Raw genomic sequence first — 26682 nt, 5'->3', positions numbered from 1 at the left:
CACACTTATTGAGGAGACCATTGGAAAACAGGTGCCCAAGCACAGGAGTTTAATAAAGAGATTTACAAAAAAAAAAAAAGAACACCTTTGAGGATCCCAAATGGCAGCTAGGGTAGGGAATCAGAAATCCTAAGCTCCATATCACCAGAAAACTCCTTGAGACGTTGGAGCTACAATTGGGTAATTCTGATTGCTCCTAGCCAAAATAATAACTACCATCACATTAGGTGCAAATAAAATTCAAAGACTGACTCTTTGAATTAATCAGCCATTAATTGCACTGAACAGTGACAAAAATCCCTTGCAGCACAGCCAGCAAGGCATGTCTGGCCCTGGGAAAAAAGCCCCTCAGCTGTTTCTCTTCTTTTTTCTTTCTTTCTCACAATAAGCAGAAGACAGACCATCAATCAGAATCAAACTCTGCAGCATCCTGAACCCCTAGCCCATGGAAAGCCTTCACATAGGAAAAAAAGCAGAGTAATTTCTCCTCACCAGCTGGCTCCAAAGCTGCTTGTGTGAAACTGCAGAATGAAAAGGTGAGCATTAGGTACCATGCATGACTCCCCTACCTAACACTCGGGAAAATAATCCAGTGCAGCCCCTGGGCAGACTGACCTCCCCCAGCAAAACTTAGAAACATAAAGAATGAACTGTAATCTAACAGTGACAGCAGAGAAGGGGGTAGAACACAGAACCTGCCCAGAGAATTGTGGTAGGGCAAGAAGCCAAACTCTCAGTGAACTGCAGGAAAAGCAGCAAAGGCTGAAAGCAGGGGTGGGGCAACAAGCCAGCATCCCAGAAGAGCCACCAGCAGCCAGAAGACATGGAGAGAGGCATAAAGGCTGAAAGCAGGAGTAGGGAGACAAGCCAACCTCTCAGAGGAGCCATTAGTACCCAGCAGAGGCTGGGAAAAATCACAAAGGCTGAGAGCTGGGGTGGGGCAACAGGCCAACCTCCCAAAGCAGGGCAGGTGGTGGATCCCAGAGCTGGTCTCTGAGACAGGGAGGAGCTGACCAAATAGAGCTGCAGAAGAAGAGCAATGCAGCTGCTGCCTAGTGAAAACAACAGCTCTGACCACCCTGCACGAGAGGGCAGTCTTCCCTCACAATTTCAACTAATCTTACATATAGAGCCATAGCAAAAACAGCAGCATGGAACTGGTACAAAAACAGATATGAATACTTGTGGAACAGAATAGAGGACCCAGATATGAATCCACACAGCTATGCCTTATTTTTGACAAAGGTGCCAAAACATACAATGGAGAAAAGACAAATGTTTCTGGGAAAAGTGGTTACCTACCAGCAGAAAACTGAAACTAGATCCATGCCTGTCACCCTGTACTAGTATCAAAGTGGATTAAGGACTTTAATATCAGTCCCAAAACCTTGAAGTTAGTACACAAAAGAGCAGCAATACCCTGGAAGCAACACTTATATTGCAGAACTTCAGCAGCCCAGCAACTAAGAGGAAGGATGGACAAATGGGACTAAGTGGAATTAAAAAGCTTCTGCACAACAAAAGAAATAGGCTCCAAACTGGAGATCACCCACAGAATGGGAGAAAATATTTCCTTATACATTACACAAAGGACTGATAGTAAGAATATACAGGGAGCTCAAAAAACTAAATTCCCCCAAAATTAATGAACCAAAAAAAAAAAAGTGGGCAACTGACTTCAACAGTATTCTTTCAAAGGAAGAAATCCAAATGGCTAAAAAAACACATGAAAAAATGCTCGTCATCCCTGACTGAAAAGGAAATGTAAATCAAAGCCACATTAAGATTACACCACACTCCTGTTAGAATAGTTAGCATCAAGAACACCAACAACAACAAATGTTGGTGAGTATGCAGGGGGAAAAAGGAACTGCATGATGGGAATGTAAATTAGTACAACCATGATAGAAAACAGAATAGAGGCATCTTAAAAAAAACTTAAAATAGATCTGCCATACAATCCAGCAGTACCACTCCTAGGGATATGCCTGAAAGAATGTGACTCAGGTTACTACAAAGGCACCTGCAAACCCATGTTTTATTGCAGCACTATTCACAATAGTCAAGCTATGGAAATAGCCAAGATGACCTACTACCAATGAATGGATTAAGAAAATGTGGTATTTATACACAATGGAATTTTACTCAGTCACAAAGAAGAATGAAATTTTGTCATTTGCAAGTTAATGGATGGAACTGGAGAACATCATCTTAAGCAAAGTTAGCCAAGCTCAGAAGGCCAAAAATCACATGTTCTCCCTCATATGTGGATAATAGGCATAACATAACCTAAACACAATAATATCATTGGATATGGATCATACACTAAGGGCAGACTGCACAAGGGAGGAATAGGGAAAGGGAAGGAAACCTAAAATTTGAATGTGCTTAATGTGCTCACTGTAGAGGAATGAATATAGTAATCTTAAACTGGCAGAGGCCACTGTGGGAAGAGGACCAGGAAATAGTGAAGATGACTGGCAGAGATGAACCAATGTGGGTTGCAATACACAGGTGCATGGAAGCAATGTTAGGAATCTCTCTGTATAGTTATCTTTATCTCAAACTAGCAAAAACGCTATGTCTTATTATCTCCTATGTGTTCTCTTTAACAAAATCCAAAATCGGAGAACAAGAAGGCAGAAAAGATTCTGCTGTGAAGGGGGGGTGGGGGAAGGGGTGGGGGAGGGAATAGGAGGAGTAAGTAAATGTAAGTAAATGTAAAAATGATAAAATAAAATTTTAAAAAAGCATAAATATGTTGCCTTGCTTGGAATGCATAGATCCATCACTGAATTGTACAATGGTGACTATTTAAGGCCTTCTAGTTTCTGCCTTGACATCACCCAAATTTTTATACCTTAGAGTACCTTAAGAGCTTGAATCCTCTAACCTTCCACTCATCATTTTAAACACTTGTCCTCCCTACTGCAGAGACTTGTAAACATGGAAGAAAATATATTGGTGGACATTAGTTAATATACTTTAAAAATTGAACTATTCATGCCAAGAATAGGTAAGATTGTCATATGCGATGTCAGTTTTATCAAAAGAGATTTTGTTTTCCTTTGCCAGTTCTCAAATCAGGGCTACTCCTGAGCAGTGGAGTGGTTTTCCTTAGGCTTCGCTCACACTGCCGTCCTCCCAGTGTTTCCAGACAGAAAGTGAGCAGACGGAAGGCTGTGGGGTATTAGAAACCAGAAACAAAGTACAAAACACTGCTCTGAATTACTTCCTTTACAAAGGATTCTCAATTTTTTCCCCAAGATGGCGACTAGAGGGAGGAAGCAGAAAGCATGCTTCCTAAAGTAAAATCTTGGAGAGACGCTGGAGATACACCTTGCAGGAAAAACCATCAAAAAGAGGCAAAACTCCGACACCTCCACACCCCCAGCCTGCACATAGCATCCCCATTCCATGTTAAACACAGAAAGCATGAAGGCTCCCACGCTGCCAGACACCAGCTCCTAACCTGCTTGGGAGAAGCAGACCACTAGGTGAGCTAAGCAGCACATGGTATTCCCACAGACAACCCTGGGACGAATCAGCATAGCCTCCAGACAGATTGACACCCACCCAGGGACAAAAGAGAAAAAAACCAAACTGAATAATAAACAAGAAGCTTTAAAAAAAAAAAAAGACAAGACAGGTAGCAAAGACGTCAGGGTGCCCTGATCTCTGGAGAGTGGGGGAGGGGCAATCCCTCTTGCAAACTGTAAATAAACAGGACAGCCAGAGAAGGCGGGTTTGGCGCCACCTCCCCAGTGTGCTTGGAGAGGGGAAGGCTTGTAACAGCAGCTAAAGTGTGGCATGCTCTACAGGAGAGTAGGGGAAGAGCACTCTCCATGCAAACTGTAAATAAACAAGCTGGCCGGAGAAGGCAGGAGTGGCAGCACCTGCCCAGCAACCCTGGAGCAGGGAAAGCTTGTAACAATGGCTGTCGTGGGGAAAACTCCACCAGAGTGGTGGGGAGGCGTACTCCCTCATGCAAACTGTAAATAAACAAGCTGGCCAGAGAAGGCAGGAGTAGTGCCACCTCCCCCAGTGTGCCTGGAGAGAGGAAGGCTTCCAACCTTGGCTAAAGTGTGGCAGCTCCACCCAAGAGTGGGGGAGGGGCACCTCCCCATGTGAACTTTAAATCATTTTTTAAAAAGACTGCAATTGCAACAGATGTGTAGGGCTGTATACTGGAGAAAACAAAAGGGGCATGCGTCCAGAACTCTAAATAAATAAAGCCTGTTGGGCTAGGTGAGTGTAAAGCTCATTCCTGAGATCTACAATAAATAAAGCCTGCAGCAGATGGCTGACAGTAGGTGGCAGGTAAGCCGCAGCCTCAGATAGACATTCACAAAGCTGTCTCCATACTCTTTTTTTCTTTTCCTCTTCCTTTGATGAGACCACTACAGAACTAAGACTGGCTGCTGAAGGACTAAATGAAACTATTGCATTTGAACTTGGGATTTTAAAAATTTTTTCCCCTTTGATGAGACAACAGGACTACTTCTCAGACACCAACACCAGGACTGCAGGCTGAAGGACTAACACCAAAGTTATTAAGACTGAAACTTTATTGCATTTGAACTTAGGTATTTTTATTTTATTATTATCCTCTCTCTGTCTCTCTAATGCCTGTTTAGCTTATCGCTAATCAGTACACTATCTCTCCCTGTTTATTTCTTTGGCTGTATTTTTGTTTGTTTCTTTGTTTTCCCTTTTTCTTTACCTTCTTTGCATTCCCTCTCCTCTCACCCTTCCATTCTAGATATCACCATTGTTATTATTACAACCTAGACAATACTTAATTGCACACAGTACAGGGACAATAACAATAGCAAGGGCAATGATGGAAAGATGGAAAAAAGAGGGAAACCATTTTCCCCCAATAATAAATTACTACAGGAACCAGAGGGAAATGAAGAAAACAGATACCCAGACCCAGACTCCAACAAAACAAAGATAAACCATGCCAAAGAACCCACTGAAGCCCACAAGAACACCCTGAAATAAGAAATCCTTCAAGTAATCCATGAGAATTTTATAGAGATGATACTGGATATGGTCAACCAAAATGTACAGGAGACACTCAAATTCCAAGACAACAAAAATAGAGAATTTGAGAAAGCACAAGAACAAACAAAATAAACTATAGAAGCACTGTATAAACACCAAAGTGAAACAAAGAACACAATAAATAAAGAGATAAATGAACTCAGGAAAAAATAGACAACATTAAAGAGGAAGGGACTCAGGATATGGAAAGCCATATCCTGAAAAGAACGAAACAGAAATGCAAAACAAAATGGAAGGCCAATCCACCAGAACAGAACAAGCAGAAGACAGAATCTCAGAACTCAAAGATGAAATGGTAATTAAAGGAAAAACCTAAGAACTATAAACAACTCAAGACTTGTGAAAAGAAAATGCAAGGACCGACTGACTCCATCAAAAGACCAACCCGGAGAATCATGGGCATTGAAGAAGAGGTGCCAGCAAAAGGAATGCATAATATATTCAAAAAAATAATTACAGAAAATTTCCCAAATCTAAAGAAAAATATGCCCATACAGGTACAGCAGGCTTCCAGAACTCCAAACAGACCTGACCACAATAGAACTACCCCACAACATATTATCATTAAAACAAGTACAGAGGCCAGAGAAAGAATATTGAAGGCTGTAAGAGAGAATAAACAAATAACATACAAAGGTAAACCCATCAAAATCACAGCAGACTTCTCAACAGGAACATTAAAAGCAAGAACAGCTTGGGGTGAGTTCTTCCGGGCACTGAATGAAAATAACTTCAACCCTAGGATACTCTACACAGAAAAACTATCATTCAAAATAAATGGAGCTATAAAAGTCTTCCATGATAAGCAGAAACTAAAACAATATGTGACCACAAAGCCACCACTACAAAAGATTCTTCAAGGGATTCTGCACACAGAAAGTGAAACCCAACTTAACCATGAAAGGGCAGGCAGCACCAAACTACAGGAAAAGAAAAAGCAAGAAAGTAGAGAGTAACCTTAACTTAGGCACACACAATCAAACCCTCAAACAACTAAGACAATTAAATGACAGGAATCACCACATACTTATCAATGCTAACACTTAATGGTAACAGATTAATTCCCCCATTAAAAGGCACCATTTGACAAACTGGGTTAAATAGGAAGATTCAAGAATTTGTGGCTTACAGGAGACCCATCTCATCAACAGAAATAAGCACAGGCTTAGGATGAAAGGCTGGAAGATGATTTACCAAGCCAATGGCCACCAAAAACAGGCAGGAGTAGCAATACTTATCTCGGACAAAATAGACTTCAAACCTATATTGATCAAACGTGATAAAGAAGGATATTCCATACTAATAAAAGGGGAAATAGATCAAAAGGAAATAATTATCAACCTATATGCACCCAATGTCAACACACCCAATTTCATCAAACATACCCTGAAGGACCTAAAAGCATATATTAACTCCAACACAGTGGTTGTGGGAGACTTTAACACCCCACTATCATCAATAGATAGATCATCTAAATAAAAAATCAATAAAGAAATTCTAGATCTAAAACAACCACAGATCAAATGGACCTAGTTGATGTCTAGAGAACATTTCATCCAACTTCTACACAATATACATTCTTCTCAGCAGCCCACGGAACCTTCTCCAAAATAGATCATATCCTAGGGCACAAAGCAAGCCTCAGCAATAAGAAAATAGAAATTATACCATGCATACTATCTGATCACAATGCAGTAAAACTAGAACTCAACAACAAAAATAAACACAGTATGCAAACAGCTGGAAACTGAGTAACTCATTGCTTAGTGAGCAATGGGTCATTGATGAAATAAAAGAGGAAATTAAAAGGTTCCTGGGAGTCAATGAAAATGAAAACACAACCTACCGGAACCTAGGGGACACAGCAAAGGCAGTCCTGACAGGAAAGTTTATAGCCATGAGCGCATATATTAAAAAGACTGAAAGATCCCAAATCAATGACCTAATGATACATCTCAAACTCCTAGAAAAACAAGATGAAGCAAATCCCAAAACAAACAGCAAGAGAGAAATAATAAAAATAAGAGCAGAAATCAATGAAATAGAAACCAAAAAAACCATACAAAGAATTAGTAAAACAAAAGTTGGATCTTGGAAAAAATAAATGAGATTGATAGACCCCCCAAAACCAGGCAAAGACACCTCCAAAAAGGAGAACTTTAGGCCAATCTCCTTAATGAACATTGGTGCAAAAATCCTCAATAAAATAATGGCAAACCAAATTCAACAACACATCAAAAAGATCATTGACCACGACCAAGTAGGCTTCATCCCAGGAATGCAAGGGTGGTTCAATATACAAAAATCAATAAACGTAATACACCACATTAACAGAAGCAAAGACAAAAACCACTTGATCATCTCAGTAGATGCAGAAAAAGTCTTTGATAAGAACCAACACCATTTCATGATAAAAGCTCTAAGAAAACTAGGAACAGAAGGAAAGTACCTCAACATTATAAAAGCTATATATGATAAACCTGCAGCCAGCATTATCCTTAACGGTGAAAAACTGAAACCATTCCCTCTAAAATCAGGAACAAGACAAGGATGTTCATGACCTCCACTCCTATTCAACATAGTACTGGAATTCCTAGCCAGAGCAATTAGGAGAGAAGAAGGAATAAAGGGAATAGAAACAGGTAAAGAAACTGTCAAAATATCCCTATTTGAAGACAGTATGATCCTACACCTTAAAGACCCAAAAAACACTACTCAAAAGCTCCTAGACACCATCATCAGCTATAGCAAGGTAGCAGGATATAAAATCAACATAGAAAAACCATTAGCATTTCTATACACTAATACTGAACAAACTGAGAAAGAATATATGGAAACAATTCCATTTATAATAGCCTAAAAAAATCAAATACCTAGGTGCAAACTTAACAAAGGATGTGAATGACCTTTACAAGGAAAACTATAAACTTCTAAAGAAAGAGATTGAGGAAGACAATAGAAAGGGGAGAGATCTCCCATGCTCATGGATTTGTAGAATCAGCATAGTAAAAATGTCTATACTCCTAAAAGCAATCTACCTGTTTAATGCAATTCCCATCAAAATCCCAATGACATTTATCAAAGAGATTGAAAAATCTACCGTTAAATTTATATGGAAACGCAAGAGGCCACAAATAGCCAAGGCAATACTCAGTCAAAGAACAACGCTGGAGGTATCACAACATGGACTTCAAAATATATTACAAAGCAATAGCAATAAAAACAACTTGGTACTGGCACAAAAACAGACATGAATACCAGTGGAACAGAACAGAGGACCTGGATATAAAGCCACACAACTATAACCAACTTATCTTTGACAAACACGGTAAAAATATACGATGGAGAAAAGACAGCCTCTTCAACAAAAACTGCTGGGAAAACTGGTTAGCGGTCTGCAAAAAACTGAAACTAGATCCATGTATATCACCCTATACCAAGATTAACTCAAAATGGATCAAGGATCTTAATATCAGAACCCAAACTCTAATGTTGATACAGGAAAGAGTAGGAAATACTCTGAAGTTAGTAGGTATAGGGAAGGGCTTTCTCAATGAAACCCCAGCAGCACAGCAACTAAGAGATAGCATAGATAAATGGGACTTCATAAAACTAAAAAGCTTCTGCTCAGCCAAAGAAATGGTCTCTAAACTGAAGAGACCACCCACAGAGTGGGAGAAAATATTTGCCAGCGACACATCAGACAAAGGACTGATAACCAGAATATACAGGGAACTCAAAAAACTAAATTCTCCCAAAATTAAGGAACCAATAAAGAAATGGGCAAGTGAACTAAAGAGAACTTTCTCCAAAGAAAAAATTCAAATGGCCAAAAAACACATGAAAAAATGCTCACCATCTCTAGCCATAAAGGAAATGCAACTTAAAACCACACTAAGATTCCACCTCATACGTTAGAATAGCCACCATTAGCAACACCACTAACAACAGGTGTTGGCGTGGATGCAGGGCAAAAGGAACCCTTTTACACTGCTGGTGGGAATGCAAACTAGTTCAACCACTCTAGAAAAAATTTTGGAGGCTTCTTAAAAATCTAAACATAGATCTACCATATGATCCAGCAACACCATTCTTGGGGATATACCCAAAAGAATGTGACACAGGTTACTCCAGAGGCACTTGGACACCCATGTTTATTGCAGCTCTATGCACAACAGCTAAGATATGGAAACAGCCCAGATGCCCCACTATTGAAGAATGGATTAAGAAAATGTGGTACTTACACACAATGGAATTTTATGCAGCCATGAAGAAGAATGAAATCTTATCATTCTCAAGTAAATGGATGGAACTGGGGAACATCATTTTGAGTGAGGTTAGCCTGGCCCAAAAGACCAAAAATCGTATGTTCTCCCTTACACGCAGACATTAGAACAAGGGTAAATGTAACAAGGGGATTGACTTTGATCAAATGATAAAGCAAGAGCACATAAGGGAGGTATGAGGATAGGTAAGACACCCAAAAATCTAGATGTATTTGTTGCCCTCAATGCAGAGAAACTAAACCAGATACTTTAAAGGAACTGAGGCCAATAGGAGAAGGGCACCAGGAACTAGAGAAAAGATTAGTTGGAGAAGAATTAATTTAGAAGGTAACACACATGTACAGGAAAGCAATGTGAGTCAACTCCCTTTATAGCTATCCTTATCTCAACTAGCAAAAACCCTTGGTCCTTCCTAGTATTGCTTATACTCTCTCTTCAACAAAATTAGAGATAAGGGCAAAATAGTTTCTGCCTGGTAGTGAGGGGGCAGGAGGAGAGAGGGAGGTGGTGAGGCGGTAAGGGGGGGCGGGGGGAAGGGGGAAGAAATGACCCAAACATTGTATGCACATATGAATAAAGGAAAAAAAATTTAATTAAAAAAAACCCAAAGAATTCTCAAACATACTGTGCTGTAAAATGAATTTCATTATCTAGGAGGTATATATAAGCTCCCTTTCATCCATTTCTCACTTTTCACTGATATACTTTGGTGAACTCTTGCTTGTCCTCTTTGCCTGGCACAGACACAATGTCAATGGTGCATTCAGACCAAGAAATGCAGCAACTTTTGACTTTTGGGTAGAAGAAACCTATCTGTCATCAATACAATAAAACAAAGGCATCAGGATGACCAGGAGTTGATCCACACTTGAGAACCAAGAGTACCTTAAAAATAATGGATTCAGAAAGGCTGATAAGGGGTCTTCATGAACACTAGGCTCTTAGAGTGCCTTAGAGCTAGCCATGGGTGAAGGTGTTCCAAACCTTTCAGTTATTATTGAGACAATATTTTATCAAATTAATACAGCATATTAAGATAAATGTTTCCACTATTCCCTTCTCTAATTTATTTTATTGCTGACCCAATTTTACAAAAATATCAACATTATTAAAAAGGAAAATGCTCTATGATTATCAGCAGAAATTATCTTCTCTTCACTACAGCATATGCAATTTATCATAGCCCTTCATGTGCTGGAATGGCTTTGTTTCTTCAACCACCCTGAAAACCTGTGAATTTTTCTTCTAGCTAATTGTTCCAATAAGTATTTTAAAGATGAATAATGTATCATTAACTTCAAAAAGACATGCTGGAAAATGCAACCTAGTAAATACAAAATACAGGTTGGTCAGTAACGGAAGACTTTAGGAGTCTGATTATCTCATTTTCTATTTATGCTGAGAAAAGTTCTGAGTATAGACTTGTTTTAATTTAATATTTATACATGAATTCACAGCAATGGCTGAATTTTAGAAGATCCTTACAAAAGAGAGGCTCTCTAGTCTTTAGAAAATGGGACAGTGGATTTTTATTGAGCAGGAGCAATAAATGAGAAAAATTAATTTCCTATCTAATTTAAATGTCATGAACAAAAAAATATTCTTTTTTTTAAAAGAAAAATTTCACTATTTTATGTGAAAAATCAGTACCAAACTTCTCATTATCTGTACCAGGTTTCCAACTACCTGTGATAGAGTAAGTGCTAGGTAATTATTTCTAAAATGTACAAGTGAATATTGTGGGCCATTTTTATGTTTAGAGGTATTTAAGTGTCAAACAACAATCAATACTTTAGAGGCACAACTTCAAACCCAATCAATCACATTTTAGATCTCTTCCTGACATTTTCCAATAAGTGTGAATGGAGCTTCTTTTTTTCCAGAATTGAAGGATAGCAGGTACTCCTTCTCGCAGCCCTGAGAGACAAAAAGGACTAAGTATCACAAAAAAGTAATTCACAATAGATTCTTGAAGAACATAGCTCCTTGACATTTCTGTGTTTCTAAAATGGAAAGGAATTTGTATCAGTGTAGATGCTATGCTATTCTATCCATGAGGTGGCTACAGTTTTAACAGTGCTGATTTAAGTAACTCCTATACACTTCGGAGCCTCCAATAGATTACTCCAGATTCTTGTCTATGGCTTCTGAAGGAGCATGGATCTACTCTCCACAATGCAACCAATCAAAAATCAAAGTTATCTTTCAAAAATCTCAAAAATCAAAGTTATCTTTCAATTTAAAAGTCAGTTGCAAGTAACTTACATTTATTCCTGGTATTGAAAGTGTTTTCTTGATAATATCATTCACTGTATCAGTACTTGTTGTAGTCACAGTAACAGGCTATAAAAAATGAGAAAAATGCTATAACTTAAAATTCCCAAAGCACATGATTACCAGTCATTGTCAAATTATTATCCATATTCAACAAGCAAAGCTTGCTGTCAGGTGATGACAAAGTAAAGCACATGTAGAGCACACACCCTTGACTGTAAATGTTTTTCATTCCTTTATATAATGTGAAGTCAGTAGAAAGCATTTCAGTATAACACATTTCTCTTCAAATAAAGGATCTGTAGCATTTGAAATACAACAGCTTAGTTGAGAAAGAGAAAATTCAGTATTCAGAGAGAGCATGGGGACTGGTCTTGAATACTGAGGCTGATTCCACAAAAGGCAGACAGTAGTTTCAAAAGGAGGAGCTGAACCCTTTCCTTCTCTACCTACATTATGTTTTGATAGTATAGCTTTTATTTCTTTGCATCTCAATCAGTTCTACTAAAATCAGAATAAAAACTGGCTATAAAAGACATTTTCAAAAAACCACTACGTAGAGAGAACTTTCTCTTCAGGCAATGAAACCTTCCATAATTTTAGTTCCATTCCTGTCTGCAGGAAATAAAGTCATTTCTACTACATCCCAAATTGCAAATGATTCTATAAAATAGAAAGATAATTTGTAGAAAACCTGAAAAGGGTTAAAGGGATTCTGAGTTGATACCATTGAACCATCTGAATTTCAAAATATATTATCATAAAATAAGAAAATTACTATCCATGTAGATTTTGTAACATTAGATAGATTTACAATGAGGATTGTGTTACCTGATAAACAGTGTTTAAAGAACACTTAACAGCTACTGTGCGTGGTGTCACACTCCTGCAATACCAGCACAACAAAGGCCTGAGGCAAGAGGATTGACTACAAATTTGAGGCCAGCCTGATCTACATAACAGGACTCTGGCAAACAAACAAACAGCCTTAAAATTATATTAAAAATAAAGTTAAGGAAACACTTTTATAATTCATTGTATTTTGCCTTATGGTAGACTAACTGATTGACATGACAGATGATCCTGGAATTTGTTAATTGGATTTGTGTGAGTGGGGGTGGGTGGGTGGGGTGCTGAGAATCACCCAGGGCCTGGCATATCTGGGCAGGTGCTCTACCTTTGAGTGTTAGTCAGACATGGAGGTCTCAACAACATTTTTTTTTTTGCCCAGGCTGGCCTTGAACCACAATACTTCCAATCTCTAGCTTCTATGTATCTAGGATTACAGGCTTATCCATGAAGTCTAGCCAGAATTCATTAGGTGTTTATGAACAAATCATCTTAAATCCATTCATTTCACATTGTGCTACTTAGAGCCTAAGAATTGTGAAAATGTGTTTCAGAACCCAAAAGTATGGTTCAAATCCTCCATACTCAGGGAAGTCAGAGTTTCTTGGGCTAAAATATCTGGATGGTACAAGCTTTAGCTTAGAATTTAGTTAGAAGTAAAGTTTCTGTAGTCTTTAAGATGTCAGAAATCTCTTCCTCACAATTTTAAAATTCCACCATAAAGAAAAAAAAATACTTTGAAATTCTAATCATTTTCTAATTTATATTGTTTATAAGAAAGTGGGTGGATGTGAGGGTGATCTGGCTGCGACATCTGTCACCACATTGATCGCCAGGGTTGATTCGGCTGATCTGGCTGGCTAGGCGGGTGTCCCCTTCCTCCCTCACCGCTCCATGTGCGTCCCTCCCAAAGCTGCGCGCTCGGTCGAAGAGGACGACCATCCCCGATAGAGGAGGACCGTTCTTCGGTCAAGGGTATACAAGTAGCTGCGCTCCCCTGCTAGAACCTCCAAACAAGCTCTCAAGAAAGTGGGTAATTTCAAAATTATACATGGTATCATAGTAAGTTAAAATGGTAAGTGAATGTGGTAAATTCAAAACGATAATTACAATAACATACGTACTCATTCCATATGGTATTCTTGTAGACAATACGTGACAGGCATGTGCCACTATGTTCATCTTTTTTCTGTTGAAAGGGAGTCTCAAAAACTTTTCTTCCCCATACTGGTCTGGAGCCACAACCCTCCTGATCTCAATCTCCAAGCTAGCTGGGATAAAAGGCACATCCCACCATGAACAGTGATTGAGATGGGAGAGGCGGGTCTTGTTAACTTTTGCCTGGGCATCCTCAAACCATGGTCCTGATCTCACCCTCCCAAGTAGCTAGAATTACAGACATGTGCCACTAGCTCCCAGCAAAAAATAAAGTTTCAATATTTATCAAAATATTTGGAAAAAAAAGTCAAATGTGACTTTGTTTTCCAGATGAGTTAAAGTATTACTTGATATATAAAGATCATGCAAATGTCCCCAATTCTCAAGAGCTGAAGCCATGCTCAAGATGATTTAGATCTTCACATTATGAGACAAAAAATGGCTCAAGATGATTTAGATCTTCACATTATGAGACAAAAACCAGTACATTCAAAATGTTTATTCTTTTGTAAATTGGACCTAAGTAAAATTGACTTTTTAAAATGTCAAGATGTATTCCATGACAAATTCTAAATGTAACCACCATTGAAATCAAGCAGGCAGAGACAAGGATGTGCTTCCTTACATGAGAACTATCCAGTCTCTTCTCACTTTCACCATGCATCTGGTGCATGGAAAAAGGTCAGAACAATCTGCTGCCTTTGTATTGTCTAGGAAATGTTTTGGTACTATTTATTTCCACCTTCAATACTATTTTGTGTAATTCAGAATCACTATACAGAACTACTTGCCATAAAAATACCTACAATATTTCGTTCATCATTGTGAACATCCAGGCTACTCTACCGAAGTTTCAGAAATCAACTATTGCATAGTATTGAAGGTACAAGTTTTGTCCTCAATAGCATTAAAAAAGATGAAGGAGACACATGCTGATCCCTTAAAAGTGTCATCCCACTCAGCTAGCTCAACTAAATCCTGATGTTCTTAAGAATGAAAGACTTATCAAACCTCTGCATTCAAAATAATTGCAAAATGCAATGTCTGACACTAGAAGATCCTGTTCTGAAAAGGGAACACTATTGGGGTGAAATGAAAAACTGGAAGATGAATAGTAGATAAAATTATATTGGCTAGGGATCTACCTCAGTCATAAATCACTTGATTTGCATATGCCAATGTGTGAGGTCGTGGACTCAAACACCAGTATTGTGCACACATACATATACATTATATCATATATGTACATCTTATATATATATATGATATATAATATATCTTATGCATATGTTATATATATCTTATATATATATGTACTTAAGGATAGAGGGCCATGGTAAATGTAACTGACCTTCAAAAAAATTGTACCTATACACTTTTCTAGGGAAAGAGAAAATGTATAATAAAATAAATGAGGCAAAATATCATCAAATAAGTGATTATAAAGGAAATATGATATTAGTCATTTTTATTTCAATGTATGCTTACAATTTGCAAAGACACAAAAGTATATTAAAATACATAAACACTATTTTTATGAAAACATCTGAAATCACTCTGGATGCAAGTAGCGAAATTTGAATAAAAACTTAATTGCAGTAAGAAATATCTGCTTGGGAAAATTACTTTATTACAACAACCAGTATATCTTATGTACCTTTAATTTGAAATACTTTCTCTAAGCTTAAGCATTGTACCTAGCATGGAGTACTCTTGCTTCATATTGCCTGGAATTTAGATATATATGTGCACAAACAACAAGCATACATAAAAATACATTTTCCAAATGACATTTTCTTTTAATAATAAACTTTTAAACAAATTTACACTAAAGCATACTTTTTAACATAATACTTAAAAAGAAATATATTAGTAATGGGTCTTCATTTTAAAGGCAGCTATAACATATTGAGGGAGAAAGTGAATTTATTCCAAAGAGAATATATTTTTAGTAGCATAAATTATACAAAGTAGTTTGTGTTATTTACATTCATGTATATAATGTACTTTCATCAAGTATATAACCTCTATTACTCTTTCTTAACCCCCTTTTTACTCCCCCAACTTGTTTCCTATTTTGAAAGATGTTAGTGCAATTTGATACTTTATAAATTCTCTTCTCTCTCTCTCTCCACCCCCCCCTTCTGTCTTTCTCTCTCTTTTTGTCTCTCTCTCTCTCTGCCTAAATCAGGAACTTGAAATTTTCTTTTTGGTCTTAAAAACACTTACAGAGTACTGGATGTCTTTCATGAAGATTAGGAGCTCAAGGCTCTTCTGATGGTCCTTCTCTTTTATTAGATTGAATGTTTCTAATGATTCAATAATAACCAAAAATTATAAAATGAAGTAGATAGCACATTTTCCAAAAAAAAGCCTACGTTGTTAAAAGTTATCCATCTTTATTATGTTATATTTAAAAGCATATGGAAAAACTTAGCAAGACCAATTATGCATTTGAAAATATGAAAAAATATTTCAGGAAAATGAGACATGGCCCAGAGGATAACACGTTGCCCTGGAATGTGAGATTTGTGAAGCAGATCCAGTCCTCAAAGCATTCTTGCCTGGCTGGGAGGGACAAACACCTTCCTGAGTTCAAAGGCAGGAAACAGTATGTTCTCTGAAGTAAGTAACCCTGTGTTTATGAGAATTTAATATACGTTTCAAGAATAAAGTTAGCTCTAATATATGGGTTGAAGAGAACAAAAGGGTAAGAGCTGTAACCAAAACTTCCCAAATATAAACAAAGAGTGCATGTCAACTAGAGAACACTATTTATAGTAGCCACCAAGGAAAATGGAAGTAAGAATTGTTTTGAGGGTAGGCTTATAATGGCTGTGAGTAAAAAGTGGAATAGTTTGAGAATACTGGCTTTCAGGGACTTTGCTTCTTTTATCACAAATTAAAGAATTAAAATATGTACAATGGAAAAATACCTTTCAATGAGTGAGCACCATTTTTCTTTATGTTCCAAAGAACTGCAATGTAAAAAGTGAGAAAAGATTAAGCTACATAACATATGTATGCTAAGATTTTAAGATCATCATTCCAGATAAAGATATTAGAGCCCATTGTTACTGCTGTGGGTACAGGTGGAAGTAGTATCTTGCTGATAACTGGGATGAAGGGACTCTGCTCTTTACACATGGTTTTCCAATGATAGCAAGTGGATTTTAGAGTGGAAGAGATGTTGGTTTGCAGCTTAAACACTGGATTGCAACTGTGCCCTGGAAGCTATATGACCATAAGCAAATTCACATAACTGGTCTAAGCTTCAGTTTCCACAACTGATGAAGAGGGTAATTAAACCTCAGGGAGCTTGAAGTACTATACAAATATAAAAAATACTGTTATTCAGATTAAATCATTCTTAACAAATTTATCCTTTGGATGGTCAATCTTGCATCAAAACAAGAACATCATTTTAGAGGGGAAAAACTCCACAATGTCTTATTTCTTTGTATAAATTTCAGAATTGCAATAAGGAAAATTAATTCCTAGAAAACATTTTTGTTAGCATGATTCTTTGCCCAAGATCAGTTCACCTGTAGCTAAATTGCAATGATTAGTATTCCCTTTGTTATTTCTCAGCTGTATTAAATACCTAAGTAAAAATATTTTAAGAATGATTCATATATGGATTTATCACTTATTAGATAGTTTAAAAACACGTAAATTTGGGCTGGGATGTAGCTCAGTGGTAGAGTGCGTGCCTAGCATGCATGAGGCTCTGGGTTCAATTCCAAAACCAAAAAAGAAAAGACAAAAAAAAATGGAAAATTACATATAACATGAAATTTGCCAAAAGTGACTTTTCATAAACTCATGATATTTTGTATCATCATTATCTTGTTCCTGAAAGCAAGCCCTTTACCTATTAATTTTACTGTCCCCATTCTCCCTATTCTATCCACATTATGTTTATTTATTCATTAAACATTTGGTTGGTTTCTGTTTTTGGCCATTATGAGCAATGCTGCTGCTATGTGCATTTGTTTACAAAATTTTGTGCGGATATATGTTTGCAATTTTCATGGGTCTACACTCAGGAGTGGAATTGCTGTGTCATTTGGCAGCCCTATGCTGAAATTATTATGGAAAAATCAGACTTTTTTTCAGGACTACCATATTTTTTAGTTCTATCAGTCACAGCTCCTCCACTTTCCAGCTCTCTGCTATCTGGCATGGGTTTCATAAGTAGTGAGGCCACCTAGATGGCCCCTAACCTGCATATGTACATGGACATCACTTATAATTATGCCAATTTGAGGAATCCTAACAATAGCAAACAGAAAAAGCACTAGATGCTGGGCATTTTTGTAGCAGTATGATTAAGTGGAAATCTAACTTTCACATTTCATTCCCTCATCAAAATAAAAAAGGTTTTGGAAACTCTCTTATCAAAGACTTTGTATGTTCCTAATTTAAACTCCTTCCTCTAAACTGCAACATGGACAAAACATTAATAAAAGCCGATAGCCTTTAGTGAAATCTGCCATGGGACAAAAGACATGCTGAGATTGATACAAACATGGTCTTCTCAACAATCTTTGGAAAGTTTTCCTTGAGTCAAAACCTGAATCATGGCAATTTAGGTCTTGACTTCATTATGGTCCATGAGATTTAGCAGAGAGAGGTGAGGAGAGTAAAGAAGAAATGTAAATACATGTAATGAACCATCCATGTGTAAAATATGTATGAAACTTGGTCTGTAGCTGTTCAAGGTATCAGACCTGTGTTACTCAATGCCTGTGAAGCCAAGAGTATTAGTTCAAGATGGCTAGGTAGATGGCCATATTCCCATCTTCATGCCAGCCTAAGAATGTATTGTAAAATTAACCTGCACTGCACAAATAAACCACTATTTCAGATTGTCTAAAAAGACCCATATATGATATATATTGCTTATAGACAACAAATATGATAATCTGTCACACAGAGAGGAATCTCAGAATCTCAGATTTTGATGACATAGTTATTTTTATTTCAATCATTAAATGTTGTATCTTTACAGGAATTAATTTAGGAGTACAAAAGGAATTTTCAAACTTAATTGGACTACTCAATAATACTTGCTAAAGAAAGCTCTATTCAGTTTCAAACACAGACAATACCTTGTTACTACAGAGGGAAGATGTTACTATAGAGGGAAGAAGTCTTGTCACTTTTCACTTTGTCTGCCTTCCACAGCTCCTTGATCACCCACCTGTTAAAAATCTATGTTAACTCCAGGACACCAAACAGACCAGATCAAAATAGAACTACCCCATGGCATATTATCATTAAAACAAGCTCAGAAACTAGGGAAAGAATATGGAAGGCTGTAAGAGAGAAAAAACAAGTAACATACAAAGGTAAACCCATGAAATCACAGCAGACTTCTCAACAGAGAAGCAAGAAGAATGTGGGGTGAGATCTTGGGCACTGAATGAAAATAACTTCAACCCCAGGATACTCTACCCAGCAAAACTATCATTCAAAGTAGATGGAGCAATAAAAGTCTTCCATGATAAGCAGAAACTAAAACAATATGTGACCACAAAGCCACCACTACAAAAGATTCTTCAAGGGATTCTGCACACAGAAAGTGAAACCCAACTTAACCATGAAAAGACAGGCAGCTCCAAACCACAGGAAAAGAAAAAGCAAGAAAGTAGAGAGTAACCTCAACTTAGGCACACACAATCAAACCCTCAAACAACTAAGACAACTAAATGACAGGAATCACCACATATCAATCAGTACTAACTAACACTTAATGTTAACGGACTTAATTCACCCATCAAAAGGCACCGTTTGACGAAATGGATTAAAAAGGAAGATCCAACAATTTGTTGCTTACAGGAGACCCATCTCACTGACAGAAATAAGCATAGGCTTAGGATGAAAGGTTGAAAGAAGATTTACCAAACCAATTGCCCCCGAAAACAGGCAGGAGTAGCAATACTTATCTCTGACAAAGTAGACTTAAAACCTACATTGATCAAATGAGATAAAGAAGGACATTCCATCTAATAAAAGGGGAAATAGACCAAAAGGAAATAATAATCATCAACCGGTATGCACCCAATGTCAATGCACCCACTTTCATCAAACATATCCCGAAAGACCTAAAAGCATATATTAACGCCAACACAGTGGTTGTGGGAGACTTTAACACCCCATTATCATCAATAAATAGGTCATCCAAACAAAGAATCAATAAAGAAATCCTAGATCTAAAATACACAATGGATCAAATGGACGTACTTGATGTCTACAGAACATTTCATCCAACTTCTACACAATATACATTCTTCACAGCAGCCCACGGAACCTTCTTCAAAATAGATCATATCCTAGGGCACAAAGCAAGCCTCAGCATTAATAAGAAAATAGAAATTATACCGTGCATACTATCTGATCACAATGTAGTAAAACTAGAACTCAACAACAAAAGTAAAGACAAAAAACATGCAAACAGCTGGAAACTAAATAATTCATTACTTAATGAACAATGGATCATCGATGCAATACAAGAGGAAATTAAAAGGTTCCTGGAAGTCAATGAAAATGAAAACACAACCTACCAGAACCTAGGGGACACAGCAAAGGCAGTCCTGACAGGAAAGTTTATAGCCATGAGTGCATATATTAAAAAGACTGAAAGATCCCAAATCAATGACCTAATGATACATCTCAAACTCCTAGAAAAACAAGAACAAGCAAATCCCAAAACAAACAGCAACAGAGAAATAATAAAAATAAGAGATGAAATCAACAAAATAGAAACGAAAAAACTGTACAAAGAATTAATGAAACAAAAAGTTGGTTTTGTGAAAAAATAAACAAGATTGACAGACCCCTGGCAAACGTGACTAAAATGAGGAGAGAAAAAACCCAAATTAGTAGAATCAGAAATGCAAAAGGGGAGATAACAACAAACACCATGGAAGTCCAGGACATCATCAGAGACTACTTCGAGAACCTATATTCAAATACATTTGACACTCTTAAAGAAATGGACAGATTTTTAGATACATATGAGCATCCAAAACTGAACCAAGAGGAAATTAATCACCTGAATAGATCTATAACACAAAATGAAATTGAAGTAGGAATCAAGAGTCTCCCCAAAACGAAAAGTCCAGGACCTGATGGATTCTCGGCCAAATTCTATCAGACCTTTAAAGAAGAACTGATATCAACCCTCCTTAAACTGTTCCACAAAATAGAAAGGGAAGGAAAACTGCCAAACACATTTTATGAAGCCAGTATTACACTTATCCCAAAATCAGGCAAAGACACCTCCAAAAAGGAGAACTATAGGCCATTCTCCTTAATGAACATTGATGCAAAAATCCTCAACAAAATAATGGCAAACCGAATTCAACAACACATCAAAAAGATTATTCACCATGACCAAGTAGGCTTCATCCCAGGGATGCAAGGGTGGTTCAACATACGAAAATCAATAAACGTAATAAACTACATTAACAGAAGCAAGGACAAAAACCACTTGATCATCTCAATAGATGAAGAAAAAGCCTTTGATAAGATCCAACACCACTTCATGATAAAAGCTCTAAGAAAACTAGGAATAGAAGGAAAGTACCTCAACATTATAAAAGCTATATATGACAAACCTACAGCCAGCATTATACTTAATGGAGAAAAACTGAAACCATTCCCTCTAAAATCAGGAACCAGACAAGGATGCCCACTACCTCCACTCCTACTAAACATAGTACTGGAATTCCTAGCCAGAGCAATTAGGCAAGAAGAAGGAATAAAAGGAATACAAATAGGTAAAGAAACTCAAAATATCACTAATTGCAGATGACATGATCCTATACCTTAAAGACCCAAAAAACTATACTCAGAAGCTTCTAGACATCATCAATAGCTACAGCAAGGTAGCAGGATATAAAAGCAACATAGAAAAATCATTAGCATTTCTATACACTAACAATGAGCAAACTGAAAAAGAATGTATGAAAACAATTCCATTTACAATAGCCTCAAAAAAAATCAAATACCTAGGTGTAAACCTAACAAAAGATGGGAATGACCTCTACAAGGAAAACTATAAACTTCTGAAGAAAAAGACTGAGGAAGACTATTGAAAGTGGAGCGATCTCCCATGCTCATGGATAGGTAGAATCAACATAGTAAAAATGTCGATACTCCCAAAAGTAATCTACATGTTTAATGCAATTCCCATCAAAATTCCAGTGACATTCATTAAAGACATTGAAAAATGTACCGTGAAATTCATATGGAAACAAAAGAGGCCACAAATAGCCAAGGCAATACTCAGACAAAAGAGCAATAGTGGAGGTATCACGATACCTGACTTCAAACTATATTACAAAGCAATAACAATAAAAACAGCATGGTACTGGCACAAAAACAGGCATGAAGACCAGTGGAACAGAATAGAGGACCCAGATATGAAGCCACTCAACTATAACCAACTTGTCTTTGACAAAGGAGCTAAAAATATTCGATGGAGAAATAGCAGCCTCTTCCAGAAAAACTGCTGGGAAAACTGGTTAGCACTCTGCAAAAAACTGAAACTAGATCCATGTATATCATCCTATACCAAGATTAATTCAAAATGGATCAAGGATCTTAATATCAGACCACAAACTCTAAAGTTGATACAGGAAAGAGTAGGAAATACTCTGGAGTTAGTAGCTATAGGTAAGAACTTTCTCAACGAAACCCCAGCAGCACAGCAACTAAGACATAGCATAGATAAATGGGACCTCATAAAACTAAAAAGCTTCTCTTCATCAAAAGAAGTGGTCTCTAAACTGAAGAGAATACCCATAGAGTGGGAGAAAATACTTGCCAGCTACACATCAGACAAAGGACTGATAACCAGAATATATAGGGAACTTAAAAACTAAATTCTCCCAAAACTAATGAACCAATAAAGAAATGGGCAAGTGAACTAAACAGAACTTTCTCAAAAGAAAAAATTCAAATGGCCAAAAAACACATGAAAAAATGCTCACCATCTCTAGCAATAAAGGAAATACAAATTAAAACCACATTAAGATTCCACCTCACCCCTGTTAGAATAGCCATCATTAGCAACACCATTAACAAGAGGTGTTGGCGAGGATGTGGGGAAAAAGGAAACCTCATACAGTGTCGGTGGGAATGTAAACTAGTACAACCTCTCTGGAAAAAAATGTGGAGGCTACTTAAAATGCTAAACATTGATCTACCATTTGATCCAGCAATACCACTCTTGGGGATATACCCAAAAGACTGTGACACAGGTTACTCCAGAGGCACCTGCACACCCATGTTCATTGTGGCACTATTCACAATAGCCAAGTTATGGAAACAGCCAAGATGACCCACCACTGACGAATGGATTAAGAAAATGTGGTATCTATACACAATGGAATTTTATGCAGCCATGAAGAAGAACGAAATGTTATCATTTGCTAGTAAATGGATGGAATTGGAGAACATCATTCTGAGTGAGGTTAGCCTGGCCCAAAAGACCAAAAATCATTTGTTCTCCCTCATATGTGGACATTAGATCAAGGGCAAACACAACAAGGGGATTGGAACTGAGCACATGATAAAAGCGACAGCACACAAGGGAGGGATGAGGATAGATAAGACACCTAAAAAATTAGCTAGCATTTGTTGCCCTTAATGGAGAGAAACTAAAGCAGATACCTTAAAAGCAACTAAGGCCAATAGGAAAAGGGGACCAAGAACTAGAGAAAAGGTTAGATCAAAGAGAATTAACCTAGAAAGTAACACACACGCACAGGAAATTAATGTGAGTCAACTCCCTGTATAGCTATCCTTATCTCAACCAGGAACACTTGTTCCTTCCTATTATTGCTTATAGTCTCTCTTCAACAAAATTAGAGATAAGGGCAAAATAGTATATGCTGGGTATTGGGGGGGGAGAGGGAGGGGGTGGAGTGGATGGTAAGGGAGGGGGTGGGGGCAGGGGGGTGAAATGACCCAAGCCTTGTATGCACATATGAATAATAAAACAATAAAAACAATAAAAAAACTAGCTATTAAGTGCATGATTTAGTAAAAAATAAAATCTAAAACTGAAATAAAAAATAATGTATGCTAAAAACTGGTCAAAACCTATTTGACTATTAATTCATTTGCATATATTTTCATGTAAAAACCTCTGGGGAAAATACAAGGCAAATGAAGGATCTTATGGGAGGTCAAAAAGTGAGTCCACAGTTTAATATACAACCAGATTAAAATATTTTCCTATTTTAAATAAGTTGTGGGAAATTTATCTGCATTTGTGATTCATGCTAGCCAACAGAAAGATGACTGTGCCCTGTCATAATAACCCATAAACAGAAGGCTATGTTGTGGTCTTACCAGAAAGTTGCCCTGAAGTTTTCCATGGGCCACCCCAAGAGAAAGGACTTCTTTGCATTGGTGTGGGCTTCTTCTTCTTTGCCCATCCACAGAGAGCGCAGAGGAATTATATGTTTGATCTTAAAGTTTTTCTTATATCTAGAAAGATAATCAAGCACAATCTCTGTTTATGTCTTAAATATAGGAACAGCTGTGCTCAAATGGAAGACATCAATTCTGCCTGCCCCAGAGCAAAGCATACCCCATCCATCTCTAGCACTCTTGGAACACAACTCACTGAACAGCTCACTTAACCATAGGTGAGGTGGGTGAAGACTAACACAGGAAGCACAGAATACACTTTACGGACAGCAGCAAACAGATGTAGGTTGCATTATATTTCTGGATGTTAAGTATTGAACAAGGATCATACTCTGTATTTTAAAGATTTTTTTAGGGAGTCATTAATTGATTTAATATCAATGTCTCATTTCAAAAACAATTTGAGGGGATGTAAAAAGATTAAAAAGTGTATGATTTATGAAAGCATAAATTTTTTTTCATATGGCAGACAGGAGCCCAAAGTATTTAACTATGGATTCAAGGATTTAAAAATTCATTTCAGTATTAGTTCATAGAAGATTTATTATCATTAGAGAACAGGCTATTTTTAACTTCCTTAATTTTATATTATTATTATTATTGTACTGGGGGTACAGTGTGATATTTACAAATTCATAGTTGAATTTACCCCCTCCATCATTCTTCTTTATCCTCCTCTACCCCCATTTCTGGAATAGTTTCAACATGTCACATTTTTCCACTTTCATACATGAGTACATAAAATTTCCACCACATTCAACCTCCTTCACCCTTTCCTTATATCCTCCCCCTTTCCATTGGTACCAACTCCTAGACAGGAACTGTTTTACCATCCTGTTCTCCATTTTTGAAAAAAGGTAGTTTTTGTTTGTTTAAGATAGGTCTATAGGAAGTTCCCTTGTGACATTCATTCTATACAAGAATAATATAGAATTTTTAAAACTGTTGAAATCATCAGAAGGTAGAAAGGAGAAAAATAAAGAGCATGAACTAATTCAAGTTGTAATACATACACACATAAATTTCCTTTCTTAATTAAGATTTGTTTATGCGATTTTCTCATTAATTCTGTTTGTACTGAAAAACTAGCCTACAAACTGAACACAACTTAAAAAAATAAAAAAGGCAAACCACAGCAGAGACCGTGAGGTACTCCACGTAAGTGGTGCACACTTAAAAGCATATGATATTTTCAATTTTGTAAATTCTTCATGAGACTTCAGTACTACTAATATCTTACTAATTATAAAGCAGATTCCATTTGATAAAAAAAATAAGTCAATTGTAAAGAAAAAAATCACTTCCTAACTCACATTCTAATGAAAATCAAAGTGATCATGAAGGCCCCATCTTCATGGGAATAGAATTTTCTAATGTACAGGTTGAGAGTTCCTAATATAAAAATCCAAAATTTTAAATGTTCTCAAGTGTAAACCTTTTTGAGCACCAATATCATACCATAAGTAGAAAATTCTATACCTGACCTTTTGTGACAGGTTGAAGTCAAAATACAGACATATTATATGAACTTGTTCTAGGCTACACATACAAGGTGAATATATATAAAAAGGAATTTCACATTTAGGTTTGCATCACATCCCCAAGATTTCTTGGTGTATATTCAGATTTCCAAAATGTGAAAAACATCCCCAAACCAAAACACTTGTGGTCACATTTACTATTAACCTTCAACACAAGTAGAGAAAACACACTGTGTTGTGAGCAAACAAACATTTAAATTCTCTTGACTCCCTACACACAATGTGAAATTCACCTATATTTTGCAAAATATTTGCGGCAGAGGCCAAGATGGTGGCTAGAAGGAGGAAGCAGAAAGTGTGCCTCCTACAGTGAAATCTTGGAGAAACGCTGGAGACACACCTTGCAGGCAAGGCCACCGAGAAGAGGCAAACCCTGACCCCTCCACACCTCCAGCCTGCGCAGAGAATCTCCAATTCACGTTGAATGGAGAAACCAGGAGGGCCCCCAGGCCTCAAGTCACCCTCGCCCACACGACTTGGGAAGACACGGACAAGCTTACGGTTGATTAGTACACTGTCTCTCCCTGTTTATATCTTTGAAACTTTTTTTGTTTGTTTCTTTGTTTTGTTTTTTTTCTACTTGTTTGTTTTTCCCTTTTCCTTTAACTTCTTTGCTTTCCATCCTCTCCCACCCTTCTGTTCTAAATATCACTAGTGCTATTATTACAAGCCAGAAAATACTTAATTGCACACAGTACAGGGACAATAACAATATCAAGGGCATGATGGGAAGACAGAAAAAACAGGGAAACCAGTTTCCCCACAGCAAAAAATTAGTACAGGAACCAGAGGGAAATGAAGAAAACAGATACTCAGATCCAGACTCCAACAAACTGAAGATAAACTATGCCAAAGAACACAATGAAGCCCACAAGAATAATTCAAAAGAAGACATACTACAGGTACTCAATGAGAATTTTATAGAAATGATACTGGATATGGTCAACCAAAATGTACAGGAGACACTCAAGAAATTCCAAGACAACAAAAATAGAGAATTTGAAAAAGCAAAAGAAGAAATAAAGGAAACCATAGAAGCACTATATAAACACCAA

The 26682-nt window shown here is 37.1% G+C and overlaps 1 protein-coding gene across 1 annotated transcript in view; it reads right to left on the bottom strand.

The window, feature by feature from the left end:
* The window catches only part of LOC109675909 (serine/threonine-protein phosphatase 4 regulatory subunit 1-like), a 59300-nt gene that overhangs the window by 16003 nt on the left and 16615 nt on the right, over window positions 1-26682 (bottom strand).

This window comes from Castor canadensis, chromosome 9 (genome assembly GCF_047511655.1).
Source record: "Castor canadensis chromosome 9, mCasCan1.hap1v2, whole genome shotgun sequence".
Lineage (NCBI taxonomy): Eukaryota > Metazoa > Chordata > Mammalia > Rodentia > Castoridae > Castor > Castor canadensis.
Note: the sequence above shows the minus strand (reverse complement) of the source record. Positions and strands in the feature narration are given on the sequence as shown.